Raw genomic sequence first — 18,508 nt, forward strand, 5'->3', positions numbered from 1 at the left:
CGGAGCCATGAGATCCAGCGCGTGTGCAGGAGCCAGAGGGAATGTTTTCTTTGCGAGACCGCGAGAGATGCCCACGGCTTGAGGAGTCTGCAGTGGGTAGCTCATGGCTGATGAAGACCGTGATGATTAAGTAGCCGCCTCCTTAAAAAGTGCACCCGAATGGATCCATTAGCGATTGACACTGGGAGCACGTCGCAGTCGGCAGGTGGACAGTTCAATTCTCGGTCAGGCATTACCTCGGCCCATCATCTCCGCAGCGTCGATAAAACGACTTCGTGAGAGGTCAACAGTGTTTGTCCTTGGGGAAAACTCGTCTCTGCCTTTTGAGAATGGAATTTCCACTGACTGTGAGAGGGCGCACCGACTTCGGTGTGGCTGTGGCTTCAGTCGGGGGACCCTGCCCCACGAGTGGTTTCACATTCAGTCCGCCAGGGGGCGAGCACGAATTGGGCATCAGACAAAGCGGTGCCTTAAATAGGTGCACACACACACGTGTATACCCACACACTACACACACGTGTACACGTACACACACAGACATCCTATTAATCCATCACGCTTGGGCTATGCGTGTCAGCGAGCACTTACCAAGGCTAGTAGGGCACATAAGGTGGTTGTGGTATTGAGCATACCAGTTAGGGCTGAGTCAACCTATTCGAGGATGCCGAGTTTCAGATTTAGATTGCTATTGGTGGTAAGTAACCAGGAGTCTAACTCAGGTGGGCAGCCAACGAACAACTATTACAGACGCACAAAGACAAAGATCCCCCGTATAGTCTTAACAGACTGTTGGGGCAAGTGCTGTTAGCGAGCACCTATGAAGGCCTGAACGGTACACGAGGGGGTGAGTAGCCAGCACTCGCCCGGCCGCCTTTGTCTCCCTAGTGGCGATGTTTACACATAGCACCAGGTACTCATTTGAGGCTGAGTCGACCTAGGGGAGGCCCATGACCAGTTTAAATAATCGTCAACGGTGTTGGCCGTGAACGGGAATCGAACTCAGGTTTGCGGTGGTCGTAGGGGAGGGCGCTAACCACTGCGCCGCCGCTCCCTCTCACAGAAGTCATTATCACACACATCGGATTAACGCTGAGACACACACAGAGTCTCTCAAAGCACGAGTATGACGACTCCGCTTGTTTACCCAGCCAAAGCCTCACCGAGTCCCGAGTCTCTTTGCCAGGAGGGTCCTGCCACGTGGTGCTCCAGCTAGGGGTGTGGTGGGTGATGCTGTGATCGCAGGTGAGTCGTCTGCAGGTGAACCATCAACACTGGAGGGGTGGGGGGGTCCCGGGGGGGGGGGGGGGGGTCCGTGTGGCCAACATTGTGCCGGTTGCTGTTTGAGCTCCAAATGGATTCTCACAACGTCAAAACTCTCACAACAACAACAACAAGAACCATTAAGTGACGTCACCGCAGTGCCTGTGCCAGGCCAGGTGCACGTTGAGGCCACGTGAAGTGTGGAAGGGCTCGCTGCTGGCAGGATGTCGCGAAATAAACCTGGCGTTGACTGACCGAGATGACTGGCAGATGCACCACCTGTGCTCTCCACTCTGCCATCTCTGCGTTTTATCCGCCCGGCGCTCCGCTCGTTGTTGTGAGCGTGGCTCCTCTGCCCTCCGTTGTTGCTGGAGGGCGACTGCCTCCATCTCCACAGCGATCTTGACACCGCTGGTATCACGCACACACCGACGAACACACTCACGTACACTCACACACGGTGACACACACTCACACAGGGTGACACACTCTCAGACCCACACTGACAAACATGCCCAGGTATTCTCACTCCTGACACGAGACAAAGATCCCCCGTGTAGCCTGAACAGTCTGTAGGGGCAAGTGCTGTTAGCGAGCACCTATGAAGGCCGGCACGGCACACGAGGGGGTGGGTGGCCAGCACCACGCCCGGCCGCCTTTGTCTCCCCAGTGGCGATGTTGACACCGCACCGGGTACTCATTTGAGGCTGAGTCGACCTAGGGAAGGCCCAGGACCGGTTCAGCGCTAACCGCTGCACCACCGCTCCCCACAATAAAGATCCTAACCGCACACAGTGACACACAGTGAGACTGTGACACACACACTGACACAGTGAGACACAGTGACACACAGTTACACACAGTGAGACTGTGACACACAGTGACACACAGAGACACACAGTGACACACACACTGACACAGTGACACACAGTGAGATTGTGACACACACACTGACACATTCCCAGACACACAAACACAAAGATCCTACACGCACACAGTGACACACAGTGAGACTGTGACACACACACACTGCCACAGTGACACACACACTGATACAGTGACACACACACACGCCAACACACACGCTGACATTCTCATTCCCAAGCAAAGACAGACGCACACAAATCCAGACACGCGCACACACAAGTGACAAACATACACATGGATACTCACACACACGTTCTCATTTCCCAAGACACGCACATACCCAGACACAGGCACTGACACGCCAACACACACACACACACCAACACACACACCAACACACACACACCAACACACACACACCAACACACACACACCAATACACACACCAACACACACACACCAATACACACACCAACACACACACACGCCAACACACACACACGCCAACACACACACACGCCAACACACACACACACCAACACACACACATCAACACACACCAACACACACACATCAACACACACACACATCAACACACACATCAACACACACACCAACACACACACCAACACACACACATCAACACACGCGCGCGCTCGTTCAAAGCGGAACAGACGCTGCTGCTCTCCTCTGCTCCGGCCTGCCCCTTGCCCCGTCTCTTCTCCCCACCGCTCTGCCCCCCACTCTGCCCCCGTCTCTTCTACCCCCAGCCCAGCCCCAGCCCTGCCCCCAGCCCAGCCCTGCCCTGCTCTGCCCCATCGCTGCCCCCCAGCCCCCACCGCTTGCCCAGCGCTGCCCTCTTGAGATGTCCATTCAGTCGGGCGAGCGGACCTAACGACGACAACAACCTCGACGTGTGCGCGCGTTTAGGTACCACCACTCACCACCACCACTCACCACCACCACCACGTACTCACCACCACCTCACCACCACCACCACTCGCCACCACCACCACTCACCACCACTCACCACTCGCCACCACCACCACTCACCACCACTCACCACCACTCACCACTATCACCACCACCACGTGTACTCACCACTCACCACTATCACCACCACCACTCACCACCACGTGTACTCACCACCACTACTCACCACCACCACTCACCACCACCACGTGTACACACCACCACCACGTGTACCACCACCACGGCCTGCTGCTGCAGCAGCAGCACACAGCGGGGTGAGTACAGCAGCCGTGCTGCGTGCGGCACGGAGCGGTGGTCGCTTCATTGTTGTGTGGCTATCCTAATGGGGAGAGTACCGTGTGTGGTGTGTGAGTGTGTGTACTGTGTGGTGTGTGAGTGTGTGTACCGTGTGGTGTGTGAGCGTGTGCTGTGTGTACCGTGTGGTGTGTGTGATTGTGTGCTGTGTGTACCGTGTGGTGTGTGTGATTGTGTGCTGTGTGTACCGTGTGGTGTGTGTGATTGTGTGCTGTGTGTACCGTGTGGTGTGTGTGCTGTGTATTGTGTTATCCTAATGGTAGAGAGGAACGTGTGGTGTGTGTACCGTGTGGTGAGTGTGGTTGGTACTCTTCCCCTAATGGGAGAGTGTATGGTGTGGTGTGTGTTGTATTGTTTGTGCGATGTGGTTTGCGTTGTATAATAATGCGAGTACTGTTTGCGTGTGTGCGCGGTGTGTAGTGTATGTGCGTACTCGGTATGTGTACTGCATTGTATGACATGTGTAGGCATTGTAGAGTTGGTGCTTGTGTTCTCGGTGTGTACACCGTATTGTGTATCTGATGTACAGTATAGAGCCTGTACTGTGTGTACTGTGTTGTGTGTGTGTATGTGTACTGTGTTGTGTGTGTACTGTGTTGTGTGTGTACTGTGTTGTGTGTGTACTGTGTTGTGTGCTGTGTGTGTACTGTGGTGTGTACTGTGTGTGTACTGTGTGTGTGTACTGTGTGTGTGATGTGTTACACACACACTCTGCTGTGTGTAATGTTTACATGTCGGTGTACCGTGCGTACCAGCTGTGCGTGTGTGCTGTGTGCACTACAACACATGTTGTGTGTGGACTCTGTTAAGTGTTTTGTGTACATTGTAGTGTGTGTGTTTACTGTGTGTGTTCACTGTGTGTGTACACTGTAGTATGTGTGTTAACTGTGTGTGTTCACTGTGTGTGTACAGCATGCAGTACATACTGTGCGTGTACCGTGTGGGGTATATTGTGTACCGTACATCCCCATTAGTTTGAGTATCCTGTCCTGTATATTATGTGTACAGTGTGTGTGTGTGTTATGTGTACAGTGTGTGTTATGCACAGTGTAAATCCATACACTGCGGAGTGTCTACTGTCCGCGCTGGACACTGTAACGATTAATCGAGGGGGGCACAGCAACTGTACACTGTACCACCATGTGGTGTACTGTACCCACGGTGTACTGTATCCCCGGTGTACTGTACAGTGCGTACTGTATTCGTGTGTACTGTATTCGTGGTGCACTGTATTCGTTGTGTGTCGTGTAAGCACGTGTACACATTCTCTACACACGTGTACACCGCGTGCACGTGCATTGTATACTCTTGGTGCACCTAGCCTGGCACAGGCACTTAGCGAATGATTACTCGCTTCTGTTATTACGTGTCGACTGACGGTGCCGCGTGGGGAGGCATTCATCCAAAAGTGAATAATAAAAAGGGTTGTGAATTATTAAGGGACGATATTGGTGTCATGTACCGCAGTGAGTACGAGAGAGAAGCTTATGTAATGCACGTTTTTATAATAGCGTGCTACAGTCTACATACTGCATTATTCACTGTCAGCATTGATCCTGTAGCAGCTGATTTAACATGTTTACAAGTGTGTTGTACTGTACACCTATGTGTACACAACGTGTACACTGCGTACGAGGGGAATGGCGTCCTGATTGCGTCTCTTGTTCATCACACACGTGGCGATTGCGATTGTAGCGCCCTCTCTACATTCAGTTGACTACAGACAGCATGCACACGCATCCTACAGGACATCTACGAGTCTATGGTATACGAATCTATGGTATACGTCGTCATCATCATCATGGCTTGGCTTCGCGAACGAAGATCTAGGAAGGACATCCACGTCTTCTGCAGGCACGCTGGTGGCTGACGAGGCCTATCTATGCGGGACAAGCAGGTCCTGCCACAACGGCTGCAAGTATAGGTCTGATCTGGGATGGGTGCCGAGGGGTCACGGTTCTTCCTCCTCCTTTTGTCCTCCATACGGGCCTTGCGGGTATCTTCGAAGAAGGAGGTGGCCTGGTGGACTGTGTGCCGCCAGGAGTTGTGATCAGCTGCTTGTGTTGCCCACTGACGGTGATCGATGCAGCAAGCAGTGAGGGACGTCTTCAGGGAGTCTTTGTATCGCTTTCGTGGTGCCCCTATGTCGCGATGGCCAGAGGACAGTTCCCCATACAGCACAATCTTAGGTAAGCGGTGGTTCTCCATCCTGGCGATGTGCCCTGCTCAACGAAGCTGTATCTTGAGGACCATGGCCTCGATGCTGGTGACCTCCGCTGACTCGAGGACTTCAGTGTTGGCGACGAAGTCACTCCAGTGAAGGTTGAAGATTGTGCGGAGGCAGCGCTGATGGAAACGCTCGAGGAGACTCAGGTGACGACGGTACGTGACCCAGGACTCAGCGCCATACAGGAGTGGTCAGCATGGTATACGTACGATACACGCATCTATCACGTATGTTATAGGTGCAAAGTACAATGCTGCATAATGTTTAATAATTATTCACTCGGCAAAGCCTTAACGAGTCTCAACACTCTCATTGGGAGGAGGGTCCTGCCTTGGGATGTTAGTCTCGGTGATATTGAATGAGTGGCAAAGAAGATTCGTGAGGACCCCCCAGCGCCCATATGAGAAGATGGTGCTCTAGTGGGGCCGCACAGATGGGTGCAAGAATCCCACCCGCTGTGCTGACGTCTTCCCGGCCACCTCACTGCAAGTGGCAGTGGGGTTTTGTTTTTCAGTTTCACGGCCCACGGTTGGGACCTCTTCGTTATTCACCAGCGCCGGTGTTTAAAGCGGCCACCACCACGCCTGCTGATGTGCACCCAGTGAACATGGAAGGTTGGGCCAACGTTGGTCCCACGTTTTCAACCATATGATAACAACGTAGACCCAACGTTTACTGGGGAGAAATCAGAAAATTATGCAAAATTAGCATTTGTGGTGGGGGGATACATTCACGTAAAATATCTAAGTTGTGTGTGTACGTGTATACGTGGACCATTTAACGTTGTTGCCATTCAGTATTTTAACACAGTGCATTTGCACTTTTGTAAATGCACTTCACCACATCACAACGGCCGTGGGGGTGGCGGCACCATACTTCGCTGCTCTGGTCAATGCAGTCGGTGTAGGCGGGCAGCGTGGACGTGGCGAGCGCCACGCTGTCAGCGTGTCATCACGAGCTGCTTGCTCTGCACACACGTGTGCGTGCACACACCTGTGCAGCATATGTACGAGGATGTGCCAGCACACATGCAAATGGTGCTTAGTTCAAACGTGCACACACCTCTGAACGTTATGGCTCAATGCGACTCAGGACTCTCCTGAAAGAACCTTGCCACTGGGGTTTTCCCTGTGCACTCAAGGAACTGATCACATCGTACACTGCACAACAAAAACACAAATCTCCCGTGCATCGTACATAGACTGTTGGGACAAATGCTGTTAGCGAGCGCCACGTCTGGCTAAGTTTGTTTCCACAGTATTGACGTGTGCACACACAGCACCGGGTACTCATGAGGCTGAGTCGACCTTAGGGAAGTCCAGTGCCGGTTTTTATATCGTTCACCGTGGATGTTAACCACTGCTGGGAGTTTGACTTGGGTTGCCGCGTTTCGCCCATCACTCCCCCACACACTGCACACACCTTTCACACACACACAGACCCCCGCTAACCTTACAGACGTCAAGCTAGTGCTCATAGTGAGCACCTAGTGAGGCCGACAAGGAAAAAAAAGGGGCCACTATTTGTTTTCCAGTTCTGATGTTCATAAGGAGTCAATCTCGTGGGACCCAAAGTCAGATTCAAATACATCTTGCCACAGATGTTGACCGTTGCCAGGGATCTAACCCAGGGCATTAGGATCGTGGTAGTGCACAATCTGCCACGCTTCTCCCCATTTACACAAATATGGAATGACAAAGATCCTTCTTATAACCTATACACTGTTGAGACAAGAATTTCATCAGTGTTACCTACGATAGAAAGCCGGACTATTTAGCCCCACAAAAAATAGATCCGTGAAAAGACCAAATCAGGATTCGCCCTGCTGCAGAAACTTGCAGGAACGACCTGGCGATCCTCAGCTGGTGTGCTGCAAACTGCCGCCCTCTCACCGATCTACTCGGTGGCAGAGTCACTGCGCTCAAGCCAGGCGCGGGAGCTCGTACACAAAGCTGCCAGAGGCACAGTCAAATAACGCAGTGCGCATCATAACCGGAACACTGAAACTGACACCAACTCCCTGGCTCCCTGTTCTGGCGAACATTCTACCAGAAAATATCTGCGGACACAAGCACACTGCAAGGGAGTTTAAAGTTTTCTTGCCAACAACAACCTACCCGTCAAACAAGACCTCAATGGTGTACCTCGCCGTCGACTAATCACACCGATCTCCCTTCTGGGAGCACGCTGTGATCATCCTTGAGTTTCACCCAGATCCAGACGAATGCTGCTGGCCAACAGAATAGAACGTGGACGTCCAGAATAAACATCTCATTCGATACCAAAACGTCGCACCTCCTGGCTTTGACATTCCTCAAAGGACACTGGTGGTGGAATCATCAACCACATCAGAACATCAACAAGCCAATGTACACGTCTCCTTTACAAATGAAAAAATAAATGCAGCCCACTGTGACTGTGGGAAATGCAGCCCAAACTGTGGACCATATAGTCGTCTGCGCTCCTTCACTAGAGGAATAGCAAGACTACACGAACTCTCTTGTGGCTAGCAGACCTCAACATTGGCATTTAGCTCCTGAGCATATTGCCATCATGTGCAAGAAGATAATAAAACCCATTATGTCATAATTGTCCCAGGGGTCCACACGACAAACACACATTTGCATGCAGGCACACACACGTGTGTACATGCAGAGACGCATGCATAATGCAAATTATTTGTTCAAGCAAGCATAACTGGGTTTCCAGACGCTCTTCAGGAGGACGCTGCTCCTACATTTGGATGCTTGGCCAATTACCATTCCAGCTATGAGTGTTTATCTTCATATGGGAGGAAACCAGAGTACCCAGAAAATAAACCCACCGTGCTATCTCCTGGCCTCTTCACAACCTCACACCTACACCGCCTGGGCAAGCCTCGACCGGGTTGCACCCCGCAGACTTTCCATAAATCTGACCGGATCGGGCTCGTTTAGAGTCCTTTGGTTGCAGTCCTCTTGATTGAGCGAGACCCATCAACAGCTCGCCCATAGCACTGCCGCCACCCTCTTCATTATCCAGAGTTACCGGACTCCTACACCGAACCCCGATGAACTCTCAGACCGCAGCGTTGGGGGGAGCGAGCGCATGTGGAGTCGGCGGTGTCGCGGTCGTTATACATTCTCACCTCGGGCCAAAATGATGGCACGTGGCTGTGAAAAGCTGGACATGCTATTGCCATGGCGTGGGTCATTGCCAACTCCCACGCGGTGGCTGTCGAACGCGGTGCCCGACAGCCCAGGGATGTTGATTGCGTTTCGGGTGACCACGGTCATGGCGTGATGCCCGGGAGGCCCGGAGCTGGCTGCGACGAGCCCCAGCGCCAATCGGAGAGCCTGAAGTCGTACGTCATGGGGCGAGATCCGCCTGTCTCGGATGTGTGCACCAACTCTGGTGGCAACGTTTAGTTTTGATGTTTTTCAAGGTTTACACCGAACCACGGTTTGTTGTTGTGAGACATACGGACGCCTTGGGGGATTCCTTACGTGACTTTACCGAAAGACCCAAGAATATAAGCGTTTACATAACTCAACATGCGGGTGGAACGGTGGCATAGTGGTTAATGCACTGCGCAATGACCTCGGCAACCTGAGTTCGATACCTGGCCATGACTTAACATCAGTGGCGAGCAATATCTGAATCGGTCCTGGTATCCCCACCTAACCATACCGCACTGACCAGCGTAGTGAAGTATGGTAAACCACCCCCCCCGCCACCCATGAGCCACACAGCGTCAGGAGGCTGTCATCCAGCAGTGGGGTGACAAGGGGCTGCGCGTGTGAGTACTGTCCACGAATGAGAGGAAGGAGACGTTGCTATTCGTGTAAGTGGTGGCAATTCTCCTGCACCTAATCGGGGACTTATCGACCGACGGAGCGAGATCACAGCGTCGACGGCACCGCAGCTCGCGTGGCCGAGACTGCCCTCCTCCTCTCGGTTGCTCCTCTCGCCCGCTCGGCCGGTCGATCGATCACGAAATGGGTGTTTGCCGCACCGCGCCGATACATAATTCATGCGCGGACACAAATCACGCCGTGTAAGGCTCTCCCGGCAAGCGTCCCACACGGAGGGCGTGCGTGCGTGTGTGCGCGTGCGCGCGTTTCCCCCCACCGACACTGAAATACGCGTGCGTGCGTGCCTGATAAATATATTTATACGATGCAGATCGATGAAGCAAGGGGAAGTGCATTGGCATTGGTGCGGGGGAAAGCACGCGGGTGATGATGGCATTAACCCTGGGTGGAAATTGCCGCTCTAAATTAGGGCCGCGCACTAAAGATGAAAAAGCAGTTGATAATAGTCGTAGTGAGAGTAGCAGTAAAGATGTTCCAGCGAGGAGCGGAAGGTCACGGCAGAAGAAAATATCGCGCTGCGAGCGCCCTGAGTGCGCCCGCTCGTCGCGACGCCGTCGACTGCGCTCCATCCCCACGCGCGCCGTGCCGCAGGGACTCGTAACGTTGAGCATCGTCAGGCAGCCGCTGCGGAGTCGCTCCTCACTGCGGAACGGGGTCGTGATTTCCCGACTGTAAAATGTGGCCCTGCGCTGTGGCGGGGGCGACCGCCGTGGGCTGAGAGCTTTGCGGGTGCTCCGGAGCGGTGGAGGTTGTTGCTGCGTTGCTGCCGTTGGGCGAGACGGACCTCTAGGGCAGGGGTGGGAGACCTGTAACGGCCTCCGTTATGCCCCGTCGGCAGAGCCGCATGCGGTGCATTAAAGAGCCACGTGCGGCTCGGAAGATGCCAGTTGGCCACCGCTGACGAGAGGATTGACTTTCGGTGCCGTTGAGCAAAAATGGAGGAGTTTTGCGGCAGTGGGACACTGCTGCTGATGCTGTTGCCGGGAGAGCTGCTAAACACAAATTGTCGAAGTGGCTTCCAAACGAGTATTGAGGCAGCACTCATTTCCTGTGTGCAGCCACGTTCCTCTCAATAGCACAATGTGATGTTTACTTCACCACTAAGTGGTATCTATTTTATCGACCCCAGACGGAGGGATGATGGGGCTGAGTCAACCCCCAACCAGTATTTGAACTCATAACCTTAAGTTGTGAGCCGCTTGCTCCACTGCTGAGCCACCAGGCCGGTGACTCTAAACTCTCAACTATTTTTATCTTACCAGGTAAGGTCCACTGAGCTATTTCGCTCTTTTTCATAAGCAACCTGGCCACAAATGATAACTGAACGAAGTGGCTTATCATGTGGATATTTATAGCAGGCAAATACTCTAAACACATGTTCTAAATGTGGAAGGAAAAATCGGGAGTATCCGGAGAAATATCCATGCGACCAGGGGGAGAACATGCATCAGAGTCGGGATCGAACCCACGACCTCCTGCATACCAGGCGAGGTAGTTAACATCTTGTCACTGTGGCGCTCAATCCCATTGAATGAGTGGCACGGCTACTCGCAACCACAGCAAGCCGCTCTGTACCACACCCCATCCCACGGTCGCCTCCCCCGGCCCCGTGCGGCCAAGCCCATCACACTGGTCGCTCGAGCGAGCGAGCGAGCACGCACAAGTTGGTGCACAGGGCAACACGTCAGGACGAATCCCATCTCCTGCTCGGCTCAGCCACGCAGCTGAGCTCGCATGAAAATAGCGTGTGGGTTTACGTGCTTTGCTCTCTCGCCCCATGGCCTCACCCCCAGCTCCTCCTTCACCCTGTCTGTCCATACATTAAATCGCGCTGCTCTTTGGACGCTGTATTTCGGACCCTTGTGTGTTTTATTTTGTTGCCTTCATTTCTCGAACCGTTTCGTTGAGCGGTGAGTAATTCGATTATCAGGTGTATGGGCTCGTATCGCTCACTTACTCACTTCCTCTTCGACTCTTGCGTTTGTTCAGGCACGCCCAAGGCGCCCCAATCAGAAACCTTTGTGTGTCGCCACCTGCCAACATGGCCCCCCGTTCACACAGGAGGTGCACCCCAGTCGCAGCGCAGTGCTGCGAGCGTACGAGCGTTGCGTCCCGACAAGATCTCGATGTAAATGTGCAGGCTGGGAATGTCACACACACACACGTGAATGAACGTCCAGGAGGTCGCGTGGCTCAGAGGTCAGGCCACTGAACTGGCACCACTGAGATCCTGGGTTACAATCCAGGTTTCAGTCGCCTTTTGAGATTTAACCGTTTATTAAAGTGCGACGAGTCGATGGTATAAAGCCTGTCACCCAATTACTGCACAACAAACCCTCGTGTTCAAATTGGGGTTTTCACTTAATTCGGTTACATCTCCAGCTCTGTGAATGAAAATATCGGTTTGACTGGCACGAGACAAACACCTCTATGGCAAGGAACATGGGCATTTGTCTGCGCCCTCCATCTTATTGGATGGTGACTACTCCATCTTTGTCAACCAGCGTGTTGATAGATGAGCAGCCCGATCCTCGTACGGCAGATCCTTGAAGCGAGGTCTCGGATGTAGCTCTGCGACGTTCGTTTCTGCGGGCCGTTCTCTCGCCTGGGGCAATGCACGAAGTAGTCATTGAAAGCCAAGGATTGCTCGCAAATCGCTGCACGAATTTTGTGCGCACCGTAAACCGGACTTTATTGTTGTTGTAGTTGTTAGTGGTGGTTGTGGTGGTAGCCTGCCACACCATCGGATGTGTTTTTTGGATTTGTGATGCATTCGCTGAGTATTCGCGTGCGGTCGCTCCCAGGCCTTGAGCTTCCAAGTCATCTTTCTCCCTCCTCAGCTTCCTCCGACAGCCCCCCCCACCGCTCCCCACCGCTCCTCACCCCACCCACGGAGCGCCTCTTGAGTGGCTTCCCCTAAGTGCACTTGCACGTACCCTTCCATGTTCGGTCTCCACCTTGGCATGCACCCCTCCCGCACACTTCTATAAATGATGCAATATGCATTAAATATACAAGCTTCGCGAGCACACACTATATAATGTTTATCTGATAGAGAAATGTTTTTCTGTTTCCATTGACCTTGCAGCACACAAAATTCGTTCGGCATCATTGTCATTGTGCCTTTGAAAGCCGGTGCATGTGGCGTGTGCCAGGCGTGCTAGGCGTGACAGGCAGACTCGGGGAAACACCGTGGGTGCTCGCAAGGGAATGCGGCGCTCAGAAAGCGTCTTAGATGCGACGAGGAAGAGGAGGTTGCAGGGTGTGTGGCACACGTCAGAATCAGAATCTGTATTTATACTGCAGGAGGAATCTGATGAGCTATAAAGCTCTTTTTCAAAGATGTCCAATAGTGGCACGGGGTCAGAACGTTACAACAACAAACAATACAAACAACACGATAGGAGTGCAAAGTATAGGGAAAGTAAACACATCACTACAAAAAGGTGGCTAGGGTAAGCAACTTGGAGGTTGGGATTAGAACATGGCTGTAGAGCGCTGCGAGGTGCCATCGGGAATAGGAGATTGCGATGGGTGGGACGTGCGGTGTGCGTGGCGTGTGCGGTGTGCGTGGTGTGCGCGGTGGAGGAGGGCCGGGTAGATTACCGAGAGGAGCCCTGCAGTGGCAGCGCCCACCGGTGTGCGAGCATGGCGGGGGTGAGACCTGAAGCCGCACGGGGGTGGTGGAGATGGTGGAAGTGTAAGAGCGGCTCTGGAAGGACGTGCCGAGTTTGTAATGAAATTAAAAACCTGCAGCCAATTTGCGGTGGCAAAGAGTGCAAGAGCAAACCTTTTAATGGTGGGTGTCAACTCTGCACTGGCTACAGAATGAAGCAAAAGGAAGAAAGCCATGCCAAACAGCGGTGACATCAAGGGCATTGGCTGTCAATGACCTCTCGTGGGATATTGCCCACAGCGTGCAGAATTTGCCCATCATTGTTACTGTTATTGTGCTGCGGTAATCCACGGCGCTATGTCAATCCACGGCAGGATGAAGGGTTTGTTTGACTGTACGTCACCACGGTGGTCAGTGTGCGGATTGAATGTGGGGTGAGGCCCTGGACCGGTTCAGTTATCGCTCGCCACTGATGTTAGCCGTGGCCAGGAAAAACACATCCAGCTGGCTGGGTTCAAAGTGCAGTGGCCTAATCACTGTACCGCCGTGTTATAATGATAAAACGTTCCACTAATCACGAATATTGATTTACGTTTGCACGTGTAACAGCCTGCGTACTAGAAATGGGGGCCATCATTATGAAGGAAAGGATCCGTGTCTCGCCACCACAAAGTGGTGTTGGTGGCACCGAGCCAGGGCTGGAAATTCCACGTTCGTGGGGTGAGAGCCATTCTCTCTCGAGGGAACAACGCAGGCGCGGAGCGCGCTAACCATTGCGCCACCCCTGCTGCACGGCGGTGCAGCAGCGCGCGTGCCGGGTCGCGTCTAGTGAAGGATTGTGGGAGCTGCGCGCTAGAACCCCCCTCCTGGCTCATCGTCCCCTTCTTCCCTGGCGTAGAGCGCTCCGTGCTGCCTCGCTGTCCCCACAGCCGCAGGGCTCACGGGGACGCGGGGGCCCCGGGCGGGGGGGGGTACGAGTTGCCACCGTGGGTGCGAATTGCGATTCGCGGCGTTTTTCTGAACACAAACCGCGGGCGTCGACAATCGCGGATAAATCACCGCGCCGAGAGCCGCGGTGACGTCGCGCGGCGAGGAACCCCGCGAGCATCGCACATTAGCGGCTCCGATGCGCTGCGTGGTGTAAAATCACCACCCCATTAGTCATCTTCCTTCATGGCTTATCGACTTCTCGTTAATGGAGAAAAAAAAGGCAAGATGAACATTTTGGCCGTCGGCGATGATTAGAATTCCTGAACTGTTAAAAAAAATAAACGTTCAATGACCAAATCATTCCGAATGCTTCCGATCTTGGCAGATCTCGAAGGCTGAGCTAGGGGTTGAGCCCGCATAGTGCTTGGATCGCTGACCACCGTATGCATAAAACAGGTGTTATAGGCTGTGGTGTGGCTGCGTTGTGTATTGTATTGTACTGTGCCCACCTTCACTGATGCCCACTGACCAGCGTGGTGAAGTACGATCAAATAGAACCAACGGTAGACAGGCAACACACTGGCGGTGCCATTGGTCGACCCATTCCGTCCTGGGAATGTGGAATGTTCTCCGCCGCCTCAGGGCCCCATCGTAGTCAGAGCGGAGAGACGCGCCGGAGCCTCGTGACTTCTTCTCGGGGTTCCTCTCTGGCGGGCAGCATGGCTCCTTTGTGATTCCCGTCGCTGCAATCGACTCGCGACACACGAGAGCCCGCAGACAACACCGCGTGTCCAGCTGTTCAGGCTCGGTGCCCAGACCCCCTCCCTGCGAGTCTTTCACTTGGGGAACAATTACACAGTCCCTCGACGAATACTGTTGGGGGGGCAAGGGCTGTTCGCAAGTAGCACCTACGAAGGCCGTAACGGTGGGTGGCCTGCACCACGCCCGGCCACCATTGTCTCCACAGTTGGAGACGTTTCCACGCCGCCGCACCAGTTACTCATTTGAGGCCGAGTCAACTTCGGGGAGGCCCAGCACTGGTTTAGATGATCGTCTCACCGCTGTTGGCCAGGATCGAACTCGGGACGCCGAGTTCGTAGCGCAGTGCATGGACCGCCACGCTACCGTTCCCGACTGCTCGAGGCCGTGTGAGGACACAACAAAGCACCAGGGAGCTCTGGAACGTAGAGTACAGTGAATCATTGATTGAGACAAATCCTGTTTTCGTCTGCGAATTAGAGTTTAACAGACTGTCAGAGTACCATTTCAGCGCATCACCCTGTGGGCGTTATTCTGTTTTTCACTTGCAATTGTTGAATCTCGTAATCGTATCAGTAGTGAACTTTATCTAGGAGAAGAGTCTCACCTTGTATGAAGACTCAGGAGGGCCCAATTCCATGAATGAGTGCCAGACACGTGAGGCAGTGGAGTGCGCAGAGAAAACACAAACACAAGACCAGACCACTCGCCTTGTGTAGTTATCTATCGCTGAATGGCCTTCTTTTGGCCACCTTGCATGCAAACTCGGTTTAAGCAGGACAACTCTTTCCTGGCTTTGACATGTTGAGTCTCATCAGCAGTGGTGCCTATGAAACAATCTCTGCCCTGTCCCCAGGTGTTCGGTGTTCGTGGCAAGAATTCTCAACACCTTAGCACCCGATGCGAATATTTGCCAAGCGATCTACTGTACCAGAAGAGGGTGGTGGGCAGTGGCGACGCTGTGGTTAGCGGACTATGCAACGAACCCAGCCCCGGTTAACATCAGTGGCGAGTGACATCTGAACTGGTCCTGGGGTCACGCTTCAACGTGCGCCGACCAGCCTGGTGAAGTATGGTCAAGCAACCCCCAAGACAAACACGGTGTGGGCAGGCCTTCATCCAGCAGTGGATCGATGAAGGGCTGTAAAAATATATTTGTGCTCGAAGAGGTGTTCACAACGGTGCAGTGGTTGACAAGAAGTTGATGGCCTCAAGTGCAATGTTACGATTTGTATTGCCCTCAATCAGCTGTGGTAGCAGACGCTGTAATAGTTAATAGGTTTTGTTATCGCAGCACGTGGTTGTTCTCTTGAGTAATGGAACGCGGCTTTAGCCAAAGAGGGCATTGAGGCAGCTCCTGTCGAGGGTCCGGGGTGACAACAGGAGTGCCACTTTGTGTGGATGTCAATCGTCCTTGGCCTCTGGATAGACTCTCCCCGAGCTTAAGAATGTGCGGTTTCCACCACTGGGTCGTGGCTGTAAGCAGAAGTTGAGCACCGATGCCTCAATGCTCATTTGAGCAGGAAATCACGCTGACGTTAACCTGTCTAAAATCTTACAGCATGGTGCAATATTTTAGCCACTTAATTTAACACTCAGGATTCTTTGTTGCAGGCAAAATCGATTTTTGGGTCGGATCGTCGCGCGAGTAAAATGCCAAGGTTGTGTCGTGCACCTTCCTCCACCCGACACAGGCAGGTAAAAGAAAAACGTGGTCACGTGAACAAACGCGGCCAATGTATCATTCATTGAGCACAGTGGCGTGCGGGAGAGGGATCCGCACGCGCTATCAAATCGGGTACGGAGCAGCGCCGGCCCTGACACGCAGTGTCACCCTGTGCTTCCGACGCAGTTGCGTTCAGTGGCTTTATGAGTGGTCCAAGTGGTGCGTTTCTTTACTGGCAGTGAACCCTGATCGATGAGATTGTAAGCGAGAGGGGAGTGAAGATCAGCGTAGAGAAGTTATTTGCTGACTGCCGCAACATTATTTAGAAGTTAACGGAGAGAATGACCTAAACTTGTACTGCACAGAGTGATAATAAAAATGAGTTTTAGATTTTACAGCCCTTTGCCAAGGCCTTAATGGATGGAGGTCCCCCAATGCCATCTCAGTTTGTGGGGGTTGTATGACCATACTTAACCCCGTTGGTCAGTGCGGGTTGGCGAAGGGGAGGAGACCCTAGGAACGGTTCAGATATCGCGCGTCACCGACATTAGCCGCGGCTGGGAATTGAACTCGGCTGGGAACTGAACTCGGTCTTGCCGGGTTCACGCCACGGTGCACCGACCACCGCGTCGCAGCCTCCCCCCTCGTGTCGTGAGTCATTTATAACGCTCCGCTCGTCGATGTTCAGTCACGCGCTCACAGCGCCAGGGGTCACGCACGCATGGTGCGTTTCGTCAGTCTTCGAGAACGTTTAGGGTTAGGATTCAAATGCTCGTCCTGTGGTGCCTGGAAATGTGTAATTTTTACACCCGTTGCCGGGCTGAGAGCGGGGACGAGCGTCGCCACCGCATTTTTACTCTGACTGTGCCCTCGGCGTCGCAACACGGAGGATCCGAGTGGATCTCGCGCGCAGCGGTGCGACGCTGCTCGTTGAGGGGAACGGAAGCGGCTATCGCAGAGCGCCGACCCTGAGCGATGTCTCGGCTCCGTGATCCGGTCGCGTGGGTCTCACGTAAAGGGTCAAGGCCACTCTCATCACTGCTCACCCCCACTCATCTTCGCTCATCCTGCCTGGGTCAGGCAGGGTTCAGGGCTGCCGATGCCTGCTCGTTGCGCTGCGACCTCGTGGGGAAATCGGTAAAACACCATGACATCCGTACGAGCCTAATCTCAGCCAATGTCACCGCCCCGCTCCCAATATTGACATGAAATGCCACGACACCACCTCTCATCGCTGACATGTTGACCTTTTTATTACACATTTGTTTATCTTCGCGGTGACATTTTTCAGATGAAGTCTCACCTCCCTGGAAGCGAAATAAAAAAAGATGTGGCAAATGCATTGGTAGTGGAGCATCAACACCAAAGAGCACCCCAGTGCACTGCGTTACAACGGAAAACTACGCAGGAGGCTGACGTTCTTCACAACAGATATCAGGCAGTGGTAATGATGAATATGTCCCGTTTTAACCAGAATGTACATCCAACTATTTTATGATGTAACAGATATTTGGCACTTTAAACAAGTGGCTTACTTTTCACAGACCATCGGTGCGAGGTGGCTAGAAGGTGGCAGGACAATGGATTCTTGAATCGACCTGTGCTGCGACTCGTGTGTCGTCCCATCTTATTCAAGGGTTATTAGCACTCGCTGGCTATCGAGGCATCGCCGCTCGGCGTAGGGGAAACGCAACAGGAGCTGTGTCGCGGGAAGACTTTGGGCCTCGTCATAAGAATGTGAATTCCCACCGCAGGCTTTGGACGTGGAGCCCGAGTTGAGCGCCACCGACGCTCATCTAGCAGTGGAGAATTGTGGAGGCAGACGCCTGTGGGCACGGCGCTGGTGTCGGCGCATCGACGACGGAGTGACCACCGATTGGGTGATATCGGAGTCGGCGGGTTCCATCGATCCGGATTTGGCCACCGAACGCCACGCGTGATGCACTGTACATGTATAGAGCCATTAGGGGGCTGCTCTTGCCTGCCGATTGCTCTGCCGAGTGCCGTCGTCCCGCGGATCGTAAAACGTGCGTGGGTGGGTG

The 18,508-nt window shown here is 53.4% G+C and overlaps 1 protein-coding gene across 3 annotated transcripts in view; it reads left to right on the forward strand.

Moving 5' to 3' along the window:
* The first annotated feature begins 2,717 nt into the window (after positions 1-2,717).
* LOC144945007 (SPRY domain-containing SOCS box protein 4-like) overlaps positions 2,718-18,508 on the forward strand; it is a 30,200-nt gene continuing 14,409 nt past the window's right edge. The window contains exon 1 of one of the 3 annotated variants that reach the window (XM_078873160.1): positions 2,718-3,057. The gene's annotated coding sequence lies outside the window, so the exon portion shown is untranslated. Of the gene's footprint in view, positions 3,058-5,684; positions 5,797-18,508 lie in introns of those variants that run through there. The other 2 variants (XM_078873163.1, XM_078873162.1) reach the window with 2 other exon arrangements.

Source organism: Lampetra fluviatilis, chromosome 36 (genome assembly GCF_964198595.1).
Source record: "Lampetra fluviatilis chromosome 36, kcLamFluv1.1, whole genome shotgun sequence".
Lineage (NCBI taxonomy): Eukaryota > Metazoa > Chordata > Hyperoartia > Petromyzontiformes > Petromyzontidae > Lampetra > Lampetra fluviatilis.